The 13,603-nt window shown below is 42.2% G+C and overlaps 4 non-coding genes across 4 annotated transcripts; all 4 read right to left on the bottom strand.

The window, feature by feature from the left end:
• Window positions 1–334: 334 nt before the first annotated feature.
• Window positions 335–406, bottom strand: trnap-cgg (transfer RNA proline (anticodon CGG)). Its single transcript has one exon. It is a non-coding gene; the product is annotated as a tRNA-Pro (tRNA).
• An 803-nt stretch (window positions 407–1,209) lies between these two features.
• On the bottom strand, window positions 1,210–1,281 carry trnap-ugg (transfer RNA proline (anticodon UGG)). The gene has a single exon. It is a non-coding gene; the product is annotated as a tRNA-Pro (tRNA).
• A 1,717-nt stretch (window positions 1,282–2,998) lies between these two features.
• On the bottom strand, window positions 2,999–3,070 carry trnap-cgg (transfer RNA proline (anticodon CGG)). Its single transcript has one exon. It is a non-coding gene; the product is annotated as a tRNA-Pro (tRNA).
• An 8,678-nt stretch (window positions 3,071–11,748) lies between these two features.
• trnap-cgg (transfer RNA proline (anticodon CGG)) lies at window positions 11,749–11,820 on the bottom strand. The gene has a single exon. It is a non-coding gene; the product is annotated as a tRNA-Pro (tRNA).
• Between the last annotated feature and the right edge of the window lie 1,783 nt (window positions 11,821–13,603).

The raw sequence follows: 13,603 nt of genomic DNA, 5'->3' as shown, positions 1-13,603 counted from the left end.
GTCAAAACATGACACATCCCGAAAATCAGTCTTCTCATACAAATGGCTGTAGCTTCCGAACGGTTTGACCTACAAAATTGTTTGACCATCTCAGTTTTGCTCTACGACCCCCACAAGGGTCACGACACTCGTCTGAAGGTAATCTATGTACCGGTTAAAATGATAGATTTTTTAACCAAGGAAGAAATGAATAAATGCTGTGCGATGCTGAACCCACGAGTGCAGAGCACAATGGATTAGCAATCCATTGCCTTTATCACTCATCCACCTTGGTCTGCACTCCAAACTGTTGCCCAAGAACCGCCTATTTCAGATTGTTAAAGGCTCTACAAATGGGCTCGTCCGGGATTTGAACCCGGGACCTCTCGCACCCGAAGCGAGAATCATACCCCTAGACCAACGAGCCGTTCTTTCAAAGGCATTTTTATTGCAGTCGCCAGTAATGACGGTGAGGATTTGGATTGACAGGTCGATGGTGCCAGGCCACAGTGAATAACGTGAGTGTTGGTGGTATACTTGTGAGCATAGCTGTCTTCCAAGCAGTTGACCAGGTTTTAGTTCAAATACTCTGTAATTCATCTGCTGAGTCTTTCAGATTCAATCTTCATTAGCTGTAACAGCAAGAAACAAATGAAGAAAGAGCTAATGTAGATTAAAAAAATTAAAAAGTAGACATCAAAATCAATTGGATCTCATTTCATTTGATCCGATTGACGCACCGGTACATGAATAAAATAAAAAATCCCCATTGGAATCTGTCTGTTTTAAACTAGAAATGTCACTTTTTTTGCACTGGATGCTTCTCAAACCTTCATAACCGCTGATGTCACACCTCTGCATCTTTGGTGAAATGCGGCAGAGCGAGAACAATGTTTGTCAAAACATGACACATCCCGAAAATCAGTCTTCTCATACAAATGGCTGTAGCTTCCGAACGGTTTGACCTACAAAATTGTTTGACCATCTCAGTTTTGCTCTACGACCCCCACAAGGGTCACGACACTCGTCTGAAGGTAATCTATCTACCGGTTAAAATGACAGATTTTTTAACCAAGGAAGAAATGAATAAATGCTGTGCGATGCTGAACCCACGAGTGCAGAGCACAATGGATTAGCAATCCATTGCCTTTATCACTCATCCACCTTGGTCTGCACTCCAAACTGTTGCCCAAGAACCGCCTCTTTCAGATTGTTAAAGGCTCTATACATGGGCTCGTCCGGGATTTGAACCCGGGACCTCTCGCACCCAAAGCGAGAATCATACCCCTAGACCAACGAGCCATTTTATCAAAGGCATTTTTATTGCAGTCGCCAGTAATGACGGTGAGGATTTGGATTGACAGGTCGATGGTGCCAGGCCACAGTGAATAACGTGAGTGTTGGTGGTATACTTGTGAGCATAGCTGTCTTCCAAGCAGTTGACCAGGTTTTAGTTCAAATACTCTGTAATTCATCTGCTGAATCTTTCAGATTCAATCTTCATTAGCTGTAACAGCAAGAAACAAATGAAGAAAGAGCTAATGTAGATTAAAAAAATTAAAAAGTAGACATCAAAATCAATTGGATCTCATTTCATTTGATCCGATTGACGCACCGGTACATGAATAAAATAAAAAATCCCCATTGGAATCTGTCTGTTTTAAACTGGAAATGTCACTTTTTTTGCACTGGATGCTTCTCAAACCTTCATAACCGCTGATGTCACACCTCTGCATCTTTGGTGAAATGCGGCAGAGCGAGAACAATGTTTGTCAAAACATGACACATCCCGAAAATCAGTCTTCTCATACAAATGGCTGTAGCTTCCGAACGGTTTGACCTACAAAATTGTTTGACCATCTCAGTTTTGCTCTACGACCCCCACAAGGGTCACGACACTCGTCTGAAGGTAATCTATCTACCGGTTAAAATGACAGATTTTTTAACCAAGGAAGAAATGAATAAATGCTGTGCGATGCTGAACCCACGAGTGCAGAGCACAATGGATTAGCAATCCATTGCCTTTATCACTCATCCACCTTGGTCTGCACTCCAAACTGTTGCCCAAGAACCGCCTCTTTCAGATTGTTAAAGGCTCTATACATGGGCTCGTCCGGGATTTGAACCCGGGACCTCTCGCACCCGAAGCGTGAATCATACCCCTAGACCAACGAGCCATTTTATCAAAGGCATTTTTATTGCAGTCGCCAGTAATGACGGTGAGGATTTGGATTGACAGGTCGATGGTGCCAGGCCACAGTGAATAACGTGAGTGTTGGTGGTATACTTGTGAGCATAGCTGTCTTCCAAGCAGTTGACCAGGTTTTAGTTCAAATACTCTGTAATTCATCTGCTGAATCTTTCAGATTCAATCTTCATTAGCTGTAACAGCAAGAAACAAATGAAGAAAGAGCTAATGTAGATTAAAAAAATTAAAAAGTAGACATCAAAATCAATTGGATCTCATTTCATTTGATCCGATTGACGCACCGGTACATGAATAAAATAAAAAATCCCCATTGGAATCTGTCTGTTTTAAACTGGAAATGTCACTTTTTTTGCACTGGATGCTTCTCAAACCTTCATAACCGCTGATGTCACACCTCTGCATCTTTGGTGAAATGCGGCAGAGCGAGAACAATGTTTGTCAAAACATGACACATCCCGAAAATCAGTCTTCTCATACAAATGGCTGTAGCTTCCGAACGGTTTGACCTACAAAATTGTTTGACCATTCCATGGAAAGGGGAGACTCTCACAAACACAATGTCGTTCTCAGTTTTGCTCTACGACCCCCACAAGGGTCACGACACTCGTCTGAAGGTAATCTATGTACCGGTTAAAATGATAGATTTTTTAACCAAGGAAGAAATGAATAAATGCTGTGCGATGCTGAACCCACGAGTGCAGAGCACAATGGATTAGCAATCCATTGCCTTTATCACTCATCCACCTTGGTCTGCACTCCAAACTGTTGCCCAAGAACCGCCTATTTCAGATTGTTAAAGGCTCTACAAATGGGCTCGTCCGGGATTTGAACCCGGGACCTCTCGCACCCGAAGCGAGAATCATACCCCTAGACCAACGAGCCGTTCTTTCAAAGGCATTTTTATTGCAGTCGCCAGTAATGACGGTGAGGATTTGGATTGACAGGTCGATGGTGCCAGGCCACAGTGAATAACGTGAGTGTTGGTGGTATACTTGTGAGCATAGCTGTCTTCCAAGCAGTTGACCAGGTTTTAGTTCAAATACTCTGTAATTCATCTGCTGAGTCTTTCAGATTCAATCTTCATTAGCTGTAACAGCAAGAAACAAATGAAGAAAGAGCTAATGTAGATTAAAAAAATTAAAAAGTAGACATCAAAATCAATTGGATCTCATTTCATTTGATCCGATTGACGCACCGGTACATGAATAAAATAAAAAATCCCCATTGGAATCTGTCTGTTTTAAACTAGAAATGTCACTTTTTTTGCACTGGATGCTTCTCAAACCTTCATAACCGCTGATGTCACACCTCTGCATCTTTGGTGAAATGCGGCAGAGCGAGAACAATGTTTGTCAAAACATGACACATCCCGAAAATCAGTCTTCTCATACAAATGGCTGTAGCTTCCGAACGGTTTGACCTACAAAATTGTTTGACCATCTCAGTTTTGCTCTACGACCCCCACAAGGGTCACGACACTCGTCTGAAGGTAATCTATCTACCGGTTAAAATGACAGATTTTTTAACCAAGGAAGAAATGAATAAATGCTGTGCGATGCTGAACCCACGAGTGCAGAGCACAATGGATTAGCAATCCATTGCCTTTATCACTCATCCACCTTGGTCTGCACTCCAAACTGTTGCCCAAGAACCGCCTCTTTCAGATTGTTAAAGGCTCTATACATGGGCTCGTCGGGGATTTGAACCCGGGACCTCTCGCACCCGAAGCGAGAATCATACCCCTAGACCAACGAGCCATTTTATCAAAGGCATTTTTATTGCAGTCGCCAGTAATGACGGTGAGGATTTGGATTGACAGGTCGATGGTGCCAGGCCACAGTGAATAACGTGAGTGTTGGTGGTATACTTGTGAGCATAGCTGTCTTCCAAGCAGTTGACCAGGTTTTAGTTCAAATACTCTGTAATTCATCTGCTGAATCTTTCAGATTCATTCTTCATTAGCTGTAACAGCAAGAAACAAATGAAGAAAGAGCTAATGTAGATTAAAAAAATTAAAAAGTAGACATCAAAATCAATTGGATCTCATTTCATTTGATCCGATTGACGCACCGGTACATGAATAAAATAAAAAATCCCCATTGGAATCTGTCTGTTTTAAACTAGAAATGTCACTTTTTTTGCACTGGATGCTTCTCAAACCTTCATAACCGCTGATGTCACACCTCTGCATCTTTGGTGAAATGCGGCAGAGCGAGAACAATGTTTGTCAAAACATGACACATCCCGAAAATCAGTCTTCTCATACAAATGGCTGTAGCTTCCGAACGGTTTGACCTACAAAATTGTTTGACCATCTCAGTTTTGCTCTACGACCCCCACAAGGGTCACGACACTCGTCTGAAGGTAATCTATCTACCGGTTAAAATGACAGATTTTTTAACCAAGGAAGAAATGAATAAATGCTGTGCGATGCTGAACCCACGAGTGCAGAGAACAATGGATTAGCAATCCATTGCCTTTATCACTCATCCACCTTGGTCTGCACTCCAAACTGTTGCCCAAGAACCGCCTCTTTCAGATTGTTAAAGGCTCTACACATGGGCTCGTCCAGGATTTGAACCCGGGACCTCTCGCACCCGAAGCGAGAATCATACCCCTAGACCAACGAGCCATTTTATCAAAGGCATTTTTATTGCAGTCGCCAGTAATGACGGTGAGGATTTGGATTGACAGGTCGATGGTGCCAGGCCACAGTGAATAACGTGAGTGTTGGTGGTATACTTGTGAGCATAGCTGTCTTCCAAGCAGTTGACCAGGTTTTAGTTCAAATACTCTGTAATTCATCTGCTGAGTCTTTCAGATTCAATCTTCATTAGCTGTAACAGCAAGAAACAAATGAAGAAAGAGCTAATGTAGATTAAACAAATTCAAAAGTAGACATCAAAATCAATTGGATCTCATTTCATTTGATCCGATTGACGCACCGGTACATGAATAAAATAAAAAATCCCCATTGGAATCTGTCTGTTTTAAACTAGAAATGTCACTTTTTTTGCACTGGATGCTTCTCAAACCTTCATAACCGCTGATGTCACACCTCTGCATCTTTGGTGAAATGCGGCAGAGCGAGAACAATGTTTGTCAAAACATGACACATCCCGAAAATCAGTCTGGTCATACAAATGGCTGTAGCTTCCGAACGGTTTGACCTACAAAATTGTTTGACCATCTCAGTTTTGCTCTACGACCCCCACAAGGGTCACGACACTCGTCTGAAGGTAATCTATGTACCGGTTAAAATGACAGATTTTTTAACCAAGGAAGAAATGAATAAATGCTGTGCGATGCTGAACCCACGAGTGCAGAGAACAATGGATTAGCAATCCATTGCCTTTATCACTCATCCACCTTGGTCTGCACTCCAAACTGTTGCCCAAGAACCGCCTCTTTCAGATTGTTAAAGGCTCTACACATGGGCTCGTCCAGGATTTGAACCCGGGACCTCTCGCACCCGAAGCAAGAATCATACCCCTAGACCAACGAGCCATTTTATCAAAGGCATTTTTATTGCAGTCGCCAGCAATGACGGTGAGGATTTGGATTGACAGGTCGATGGTGCCAGGCCACAGTGAATAACGTGAGTGTTGGTGGTATACTTGTGAGCATAGCTGTCTTCCAAGCAGTTGACCAGGTTTTAGTTCAAATACTCTGTAATTCATCTGCTGAATCTTTCAGATTCAATCTTCATTAGCTGTAACAGCAAGAAACAAATGAAGAAAGAGCTAATGTAGATTAAAAAAATTAAAAAGTAGACATCAAAATCAATTGGATTTCATTTCATTTGATCCGATTGACGCACCGGTACATGAATAAAATAAAAAATCCCCATTGGAATCTGTCTGTTTTAAACTAGAAATGTCACTTTTTTTGCACTGGATGCTTCTCAAACCTTCATAACCGCTGATGTCACACCTCTGCATCTTTGGTGAAATGCGGCAGAGCGAGAACAATGTTTGTCAAAACATGACACATCCCGAAAATCAGTCTTCTCATACAAATGGCTGTAGCTTCCGAACGGTTTGACCTAAAAAATTGTTTGACCATCTCAGTTTTGCTCTACGACCCCCACAAGGGTCACGACACTCGTCTGAAGGTAATCTATGTACCGGTTAAAATGATAGATTTTTTAACCAAGGAAGAAATGAATAAATGCTGTGCGATGCTGAACCCACGAGTGCAGAGCACAATGGATTAGCAATCCATTGCCTTTATCACTCATCCACCTTGGTCTGCACTCCAAACTGTTGCCCAAGAACCGCCTCTTTCAGATTGTTAAAGGCTCTACACATGGGCTCGTCCGGGATTTGAACCCGGGACCTCTCGCACCCGAAGCGAGAATCATAACCCTAGACCAACGAGCCGTTTTATCAAAGGCATTTTTATTGCAGTCGCCATTAATGACGGTGAGGATTTGGATTGACAGGTCGATGGTGCCAGGCCACAGTGAATAACGTGAGTGTTGGTGGTATACTTGTGAGCATAGCTGTCTTCCAAGCAGTTGACCAGGTTTTAGTTCAAATACTCTGTAATTCATCTGCTGAATCTTTCAGATTCAATCTTCATTAGCTGTATTAGCAAGAAACAAATGAAGAAAGAGCTAATGTAGATTAAAAAAATTAAAAAGTAGACATCAAAATCAATTGGATTTCATTTCATTTGATCCGATTGACGCACCGGTACATGAATAAAATAAAAAATCCCCATTGGAATCTGTCTGTTTTAAACTAGAAATGTCACTTTTTTTGCACTGGATGCTTCTCAAACCTTCATAACCGCTGATGTCACACCTCTGCATCTTTGGTGAAATGCGGCAGAGCGAGAACAATGTTTGTCAAAACATGACACATCCCGAAAATCAGTCTTCTCATACAAATGGCTGTAGCTTCCGAACGGTTTGACCTAAAAAATTGTTTGACCATCTCAGTTTTGCTCTACGACCCCCACAAGGGTCACGACACTCGTCTGAAGGTAATCTATGTACCGGTTAAAATGATAGATTTTTTAACCAAGGAAGAAATGAATAAATGCTGTGCGATGCTGAACCCACGAGTGCAGAGCACAATGGATTAGCAATCCATTGCCTTTATCACTCATCCACCTTGGTCTGCACTCCAAACTGTTGCCCAAGAACCGCCTCTTTCAGATTGTTAAAGGCTCTACACATGGGCTCGTCCGGGATTTGAACCCGGGACCTCTCGCACCCGAAGCGAGAATCATAACCCTAGACCAACGAGCCGTTTTATCAAAGGCATTTTTATTGCAGTCGCCAGTAATGACGGTGAGGATTTGGATTGACAGGTCGATGGTGCCAGGCCACAGTGAATAACGTGAGTGTTGGTGGTATACTTGTGAGCATAGCTGTCTTCCAAGCAGTTGACCAGGTTTTAGTTCAAATACTCTGTAATTCATCTGCTGAGTCTTTCAGATTCAATCTTCATTAGCTGTAACAGCAAGAAACAAATGAAGAAAGAGCTAATGTAGATTAAACAAATTCAAAAGTAGACATCAAAATCAATTGGATCTCATTTCATTTGATCCGATTGACGCACCGGTACATGAATAAAATAAAAAATCCCCATTGGAATCTGTCTGTTTTAAACTAGAAATGTCACTTTTTTTGCACTGGATGCTTCTCAAACCTTCATAACCGCTGATGTCACACCTCTGCATCTTTGGTGAAATGCGGCAGAGCGAGAACAATGTTTGTCAAAACATGACACATCCCGAAAATCAGTCTTCTCATACAAATGGCTGTAGCTTCCGAACGGTTTGACCTACAAAATTGTTTGACCATCTCAGTTTTGCTCTACGACCCCCACAAGGGTCACGACACTCGTCTGAAGGTAATCTATGTACCGGTTAAAACGACAGATTTTTTAACCAAGGAAGAAATGAATAAATGCTGTGCGATGCTGAACCCACGAGTGCAGAGAACAATGGATTAGCAATCCATTGCCTTTATCACTCATCCACCTTGGTCTGCACTCCAAACTGTTGCCCAAGAACCGCCTATTTCAGATTGTTAAAGGCTCTACAAATGGGTTCGTCCGGGATTTGAACCCGGGACCTCTCGCACCCGAAGCGAGAATCATACCCCTAGACCAACGAGCCATTTTATCAAAGGCATTTTTATTGCAGTCGCCAGTAATGACGGTGAGGATTTGGATTGACAGGTCGATGGTGCCAGGCCACAGTGAATAACGTGAGTGTTGGTGGTATACTTGTGAGCATAGCTGTCTTCCAAGCAGTTGACCAGGTTTTAGTTCAAATACTCTGTAATTCATCTGCTGAGTCTTTCAGATTCAATCTTCATTAGCTGTAACAGCAAGAAACAAATGAAGAAAGAGCTAATGTAGATTAAAAAAATTAAAAAGTAGACATCAAAATCAATTGGATCTCATTTCATTTGATCCGATTGACGCACCGGTACATGAATAAAATAAAAAATCCCCATTGGAATCTGTCTGTTTTAAACTAGAAATGTCACTTTTTTTGCACTGGATGCTTCTCAAACCTTCATAACCGCTGATGTCACACCTCTGCATCTTTGGTGAAATGCGGCAGAGCGAGAACAATGTTTGTCAAAACATGACACATCCCGAAAATCAGTCTTCTCATACAAATGGCTGTAGCTTCCGAACGGTTTGACCTACAAAATTGTTTGACCATCTCAGTTTTGCTCTACGACCCCCACAAGGGTCACGACACTCATCTGAAGGTAATCTATCTACCGGTTAAAATGACAGATTTTTTAACCAAGGAAGAAATGAATAAATGCTGTGCGATGCTGAACCCACGAGTGCAGAGCACAATGGATTAGCAATCCATTGCCTTTATCACTCATCCACCTTGGTCTGCACTCCAAACTGTTGCCCAAGAACCGCCTCTTTCAGATTGTTAAAGGCTCTATACATGGGCTCGTCGGGGATTTGAACCCGGGACCTCTCGCACCCGAAGCGAGAATCATACCCCTAGACCAACGAGCCATTTTATCAAAGGCATTTTTATTGCAGTCGCCAGTAATGACGGTGAGGATTTGGATTGACAGGTCGATGGTGCCAGGCCACAGTGAATAACGTGAGTGTTGGTGGTATACTTGTGAGCATAGCTGTCTTCCAAGCAGTTGACCAGGTTTTAGTTCAAATACTCTGTAATTCATCTGCTGAATCTTTCAGATTCATTCTTCATTAGCTGTAACAGCAAGAAACAAATGAAGAAAGAGCTAATGTAGATTAAAAAAATTAAAAAGTAGACATCAAAATCAATTGGATCTCATTTCATTTGATCCGATTGACGCACCGGTACATGAATAAAATAAAAAATCCCCATTGGAATCTGTCTGTTTTAAACTAGAAATGTCACTTTTTTTGCACTGGATGCTTCTCAAACCTTCATAACCGCTGATGTCACACCTCTGCATCTTTGGTGAAATGCGGCAGAGCGAGAACAATGTTTGTCAAAACATGACACATCCCGAAAATCAGTCTTCTCATACAAATGGCTGTAGCTTCCGAACGGTTTGACCTACAAAATTGTTTGACCATCTCAGTTTTGCTCTACGACCCCCACAAGGGTCACGACACTCGTCTGAAGGTAATCTATCTACCGGTTAAAATGACAGATTTTTTAACCAAGGAAGAAATGAATAAATGCTGTGCGATGCTGAACCCACGAGTGCAGAGAACAATGGATTAGCAATCCATTGCCTTTATCACTCATCCACCTTGGTCTGCACTCCAAACTGTTGCCCAAGAACCGCCTCTTTCAGATTGTTAAAGGCTCTACACATGGGCTCGTCCAGGATTTGAACCCGGGACCTCTCGCACCCGAAGCGAGAATCATACCCCTAGACCAACGAGCCATTTTATCAAAGGCATTTTTATTGCAGTCGCCAGTAATGACGGTGAGGATTTGGATTGACAGGTCGATGGTGCCAGGCCACAGTGAATAACGTGAGTGTTGGTGGTATACTTGTGAGCATAGCTGTCTTCCAAGCAGTTGACCAGGTTTTAGTTCAAATACTCTGTAATTCATCTGCTGAGTCTTTCAGATTCAATCTTCATTAGCTGTAACAGCAAGAAACAAATGAAGAAAGAGCTAATGTAGATTAAACAAATTCAAAAGTAGACATCAAAATCAATTGGATCTCATTTCATTTGATCCGATTGACGCACCGGTACATGAATAAAATAAAAAATCCCCATTGGAATCTGTCTGTTTTAAACTAGAAATGTCACTTTTTTTGCACTGGATGCTTCTCAAACCTTCATAACCGCTGATGTCACACCTCTGCATCTTTGGTGAAATGCGGCAGAGCGAGAACAATGTTTGTCAAAACATGACACATCCCGAAAATCAGTCTTCTCATACAAATGGCTGTAGCTTCCGAACGGTTTGACCTACAAAATTGTTTGACCATCTCAGTTTTGCTCTACGACCCCCACAAGGGTCACGACACTCGTCTGAAGGTAATCTATGTACCGGTTAAAATGACAGATTTTTTAACCAAGGAAGAAATGAATAAATGCTGTGCGATGCTGAACCCACGAGTGCAGAGAACAATGGATTAGCAATCCATTGCCTTTATCACTCATCCACCTTGGTCTGCACTCCAAACTGTTGCCCAAGAACCGCCTCTTTCAGATTGTTAAAGGCTCTACACATGGGCTCGTCCAGGATTTGAACCCGGGACCTCTCGCACCCAAAGCAAGAATCATACCCCTAGACCAACGAGCCATTTTATCAAAGGCATTTTTATTGCAGTCGCCAGCAATGACGGTGAGGATTTGGATTGACAGGTCGATGGTGCCAGGCCACAGTGAATAACGTGAGTGTTGGTGGTATACTTGTGAGCATAGCTGTCTTCCAAGCAGTTGACCAGGTTTTAGTTCAAATACTCTGTAATTCATCTGCTGAATCTTTCAGATTCAATCTTCATTAGCTGTAACAGCAAGAAACAAATGAAGAAAGAGCTAATGTAGATTAAAAAAATTAAAAAGTAGACATCAAAATCAATTGGATTTCATTTAATTTGATCCGATTGACGCACCGGTACATGAATAAAATAAAAAATCCCCATTGGAATCTGTCTGTTTTAAACTAGAAATGTCACTTTTTTTGCACTGGATGCTTCTCAAACCTTCATAACCGCTGATGTCACACCTCTGCATCTTTGGTGAAATGCGGCAGAGCGAGAACAATGTTTGTCAAAACATGACACATCCCGAAAATCAGTCTTCTCATACAAATGGCTGTAGCTTCCGAACGGTTTGACCTAAAAAATTGTTTGACCATCTCAGTTTTGCTCTACGACCCCCACAAGGGTCACGACACTCGTCTGAAGGTAATCTATGTACCGGTTAAAATGATAGATTTTTTAACCAAGGAAGAAATGAATAAATGCTGTGCGATGCTGAACCCACGAGTGCAGAGCACAATGGATTAGCAATCCATTGCCTTTATCACTCATCCACCTTGGTCTGCACTCCAAACTGTTGCCCAAGAACCGCCTATTTCAGATTGTTAAAGGCTCTACAAATGGGCTCGTCCGGGATTTGAACCCGGGACCTCTCGCACCCGAAGCGAGAATCATACCCCTAGACCAACGAGCCGTTCTTTCAAAGGCATTTTTATTGCAGTCGCCAGTAATGACGGTGAGGATTTGGATTGACAGGTCGATGGTGCCAGGCCACAGTGAATAACGTGAGTGTTGGTGGTATACTTGTGAGCATAGCTGTCTTCCAAGCAGTTGACCAGGTTTTAGTTCAAATACTCTGTAATTCATCTGCTGAGTCTTTCAGATTCAATCTTCATTAGCTGTAACAGCAAGAAACAAATGAAGAAAGAGCTAATGTAGATTAAAAAAATTAAAAAGTAGACATCAAAATCAATTGGATCTCATTTCATTTGATCCGATTGACGCACCGGTACATGAATAAAATAAAAAATCCCCATTGGAATCTGTCTGTTTTAAACTAGAAATGTCACTTTTTTTGCACTGGATGCTTCTCAAACCTTCATAACCGCTGATGTCACACCTCTGCATCTTTGGTGAAATGCGGCAGAGCGAGAACAATGTTTGTCAAAACATGACACATCCCGAAAATCAGTCTTCTCATACAAATGGCTGTAGCTTCCGAACGGTTTGACCTACAAAATTGTTTGACCATCTCAGTTTTGCTCTACGACCCCCACAAGGGTCACGACACTCGTCTGAAGGTAATCTATCTACCGGTTAAAATGACAGATTTTTTAACCAAGGAAGAAATGAATAAATGCTGTGCGATGCTGAACCCACGAGTGCAGAGCACAATGGATTAGCAATCCATTGCCTTTATCACTCATCCACCTTGCTCTGCACTCCAAACTGTTGCCCAAGAACCGCCTCTTTCAGATTGTTAAAGGCTCTATACATGGGCTCGTCGGGGATTTGAACCCGGGACCTCTCGCACCCGAAGCGAGAATCATACCCCTAGACCAACGAGCCATTTTATCAAAGGCATTTTTATTGCAGTCGCCAGTAATGACGGTGAGGATTTGGATTGACAGGTCGATGGTGCCAGGCCACAGTGAATAACGTGAGTGTTGGTGGTATACTTGTGAGCATAGCTGTCTTCCAAGCAGTTGACCAGGTTTTAGTTCAAATACTCTGTAATTCATCTGCTGAATCTTTCAGATTCATTCTTCATTAGCTGTAACAGCAAGAAACAAATGAAGAAAGAGCTAATGTAGATAAAAAAAATTAAAAAGTAGACATCAAAATCAATTGGATCTCATTTCATTTGATCCGATTGACGCACCGGTACATGAATAAAATAAAAAATCCCCATTGGAATCTGTCTGTTTTAAACTAGAAATGTCACTTTTTTTGCACTGGATACTTCTCAAACCTTCATAACCGCTGATGTCACACCTCTGCATCTTTGGTGAAATGCGGCAGAGCGAGAACAATGTTTGTCAAAACATGACACATCCCGAAAATCAGTCTTCTCATACAAATGGCTGTAGCTTCCGAACGGTTTGACCTACAAAATTGTTTGACCATCTCAGTTTTGCTCTACGACCCCCACAAGGGTCACGACACTCGTCTGAAGGTAATCTATCTACCGGTTAAAATGACAGATTTTTTAACCAAGGAAGAAATGAATAAATGCTGTGCGATGCTGAACCCACGAGTGCAGAGAACAATGGATTAGCAATCCATTGCCTTTATCACTCATCCACCTTGGTCTGCACTCCAAACTGTTGCCCAAGAACCGCCTCTTTCAGATTGTTAAAGGCTCTACACATGGGCTCGTCCAGGATTTGAACCCGGGACCTCTCGCACCCGAAGCGAGAATCATACCCCTAGACCAACGAGCCATTTTATCAAAGGCATTTTTATTGCAGTCGCCA

Source organism: Oncorhynchus mykiss, chromosome 15 (assembly GCF_057628025.1).
Source record: "Oncorhynchus mykiss isolate SJ-2025 chromosome 15, ASM5762802v1, whole genome shotgun sequence".
NCBI lineage: Eukaryota > Metazoa > Chordata > Actinopteri > Salmoniformes > Salmonidae > Oncorhynchus > Oncorhynchus mykiss.
This window is presented reverse-complemented; position numbering and strand designations above follow the sequence as displayed.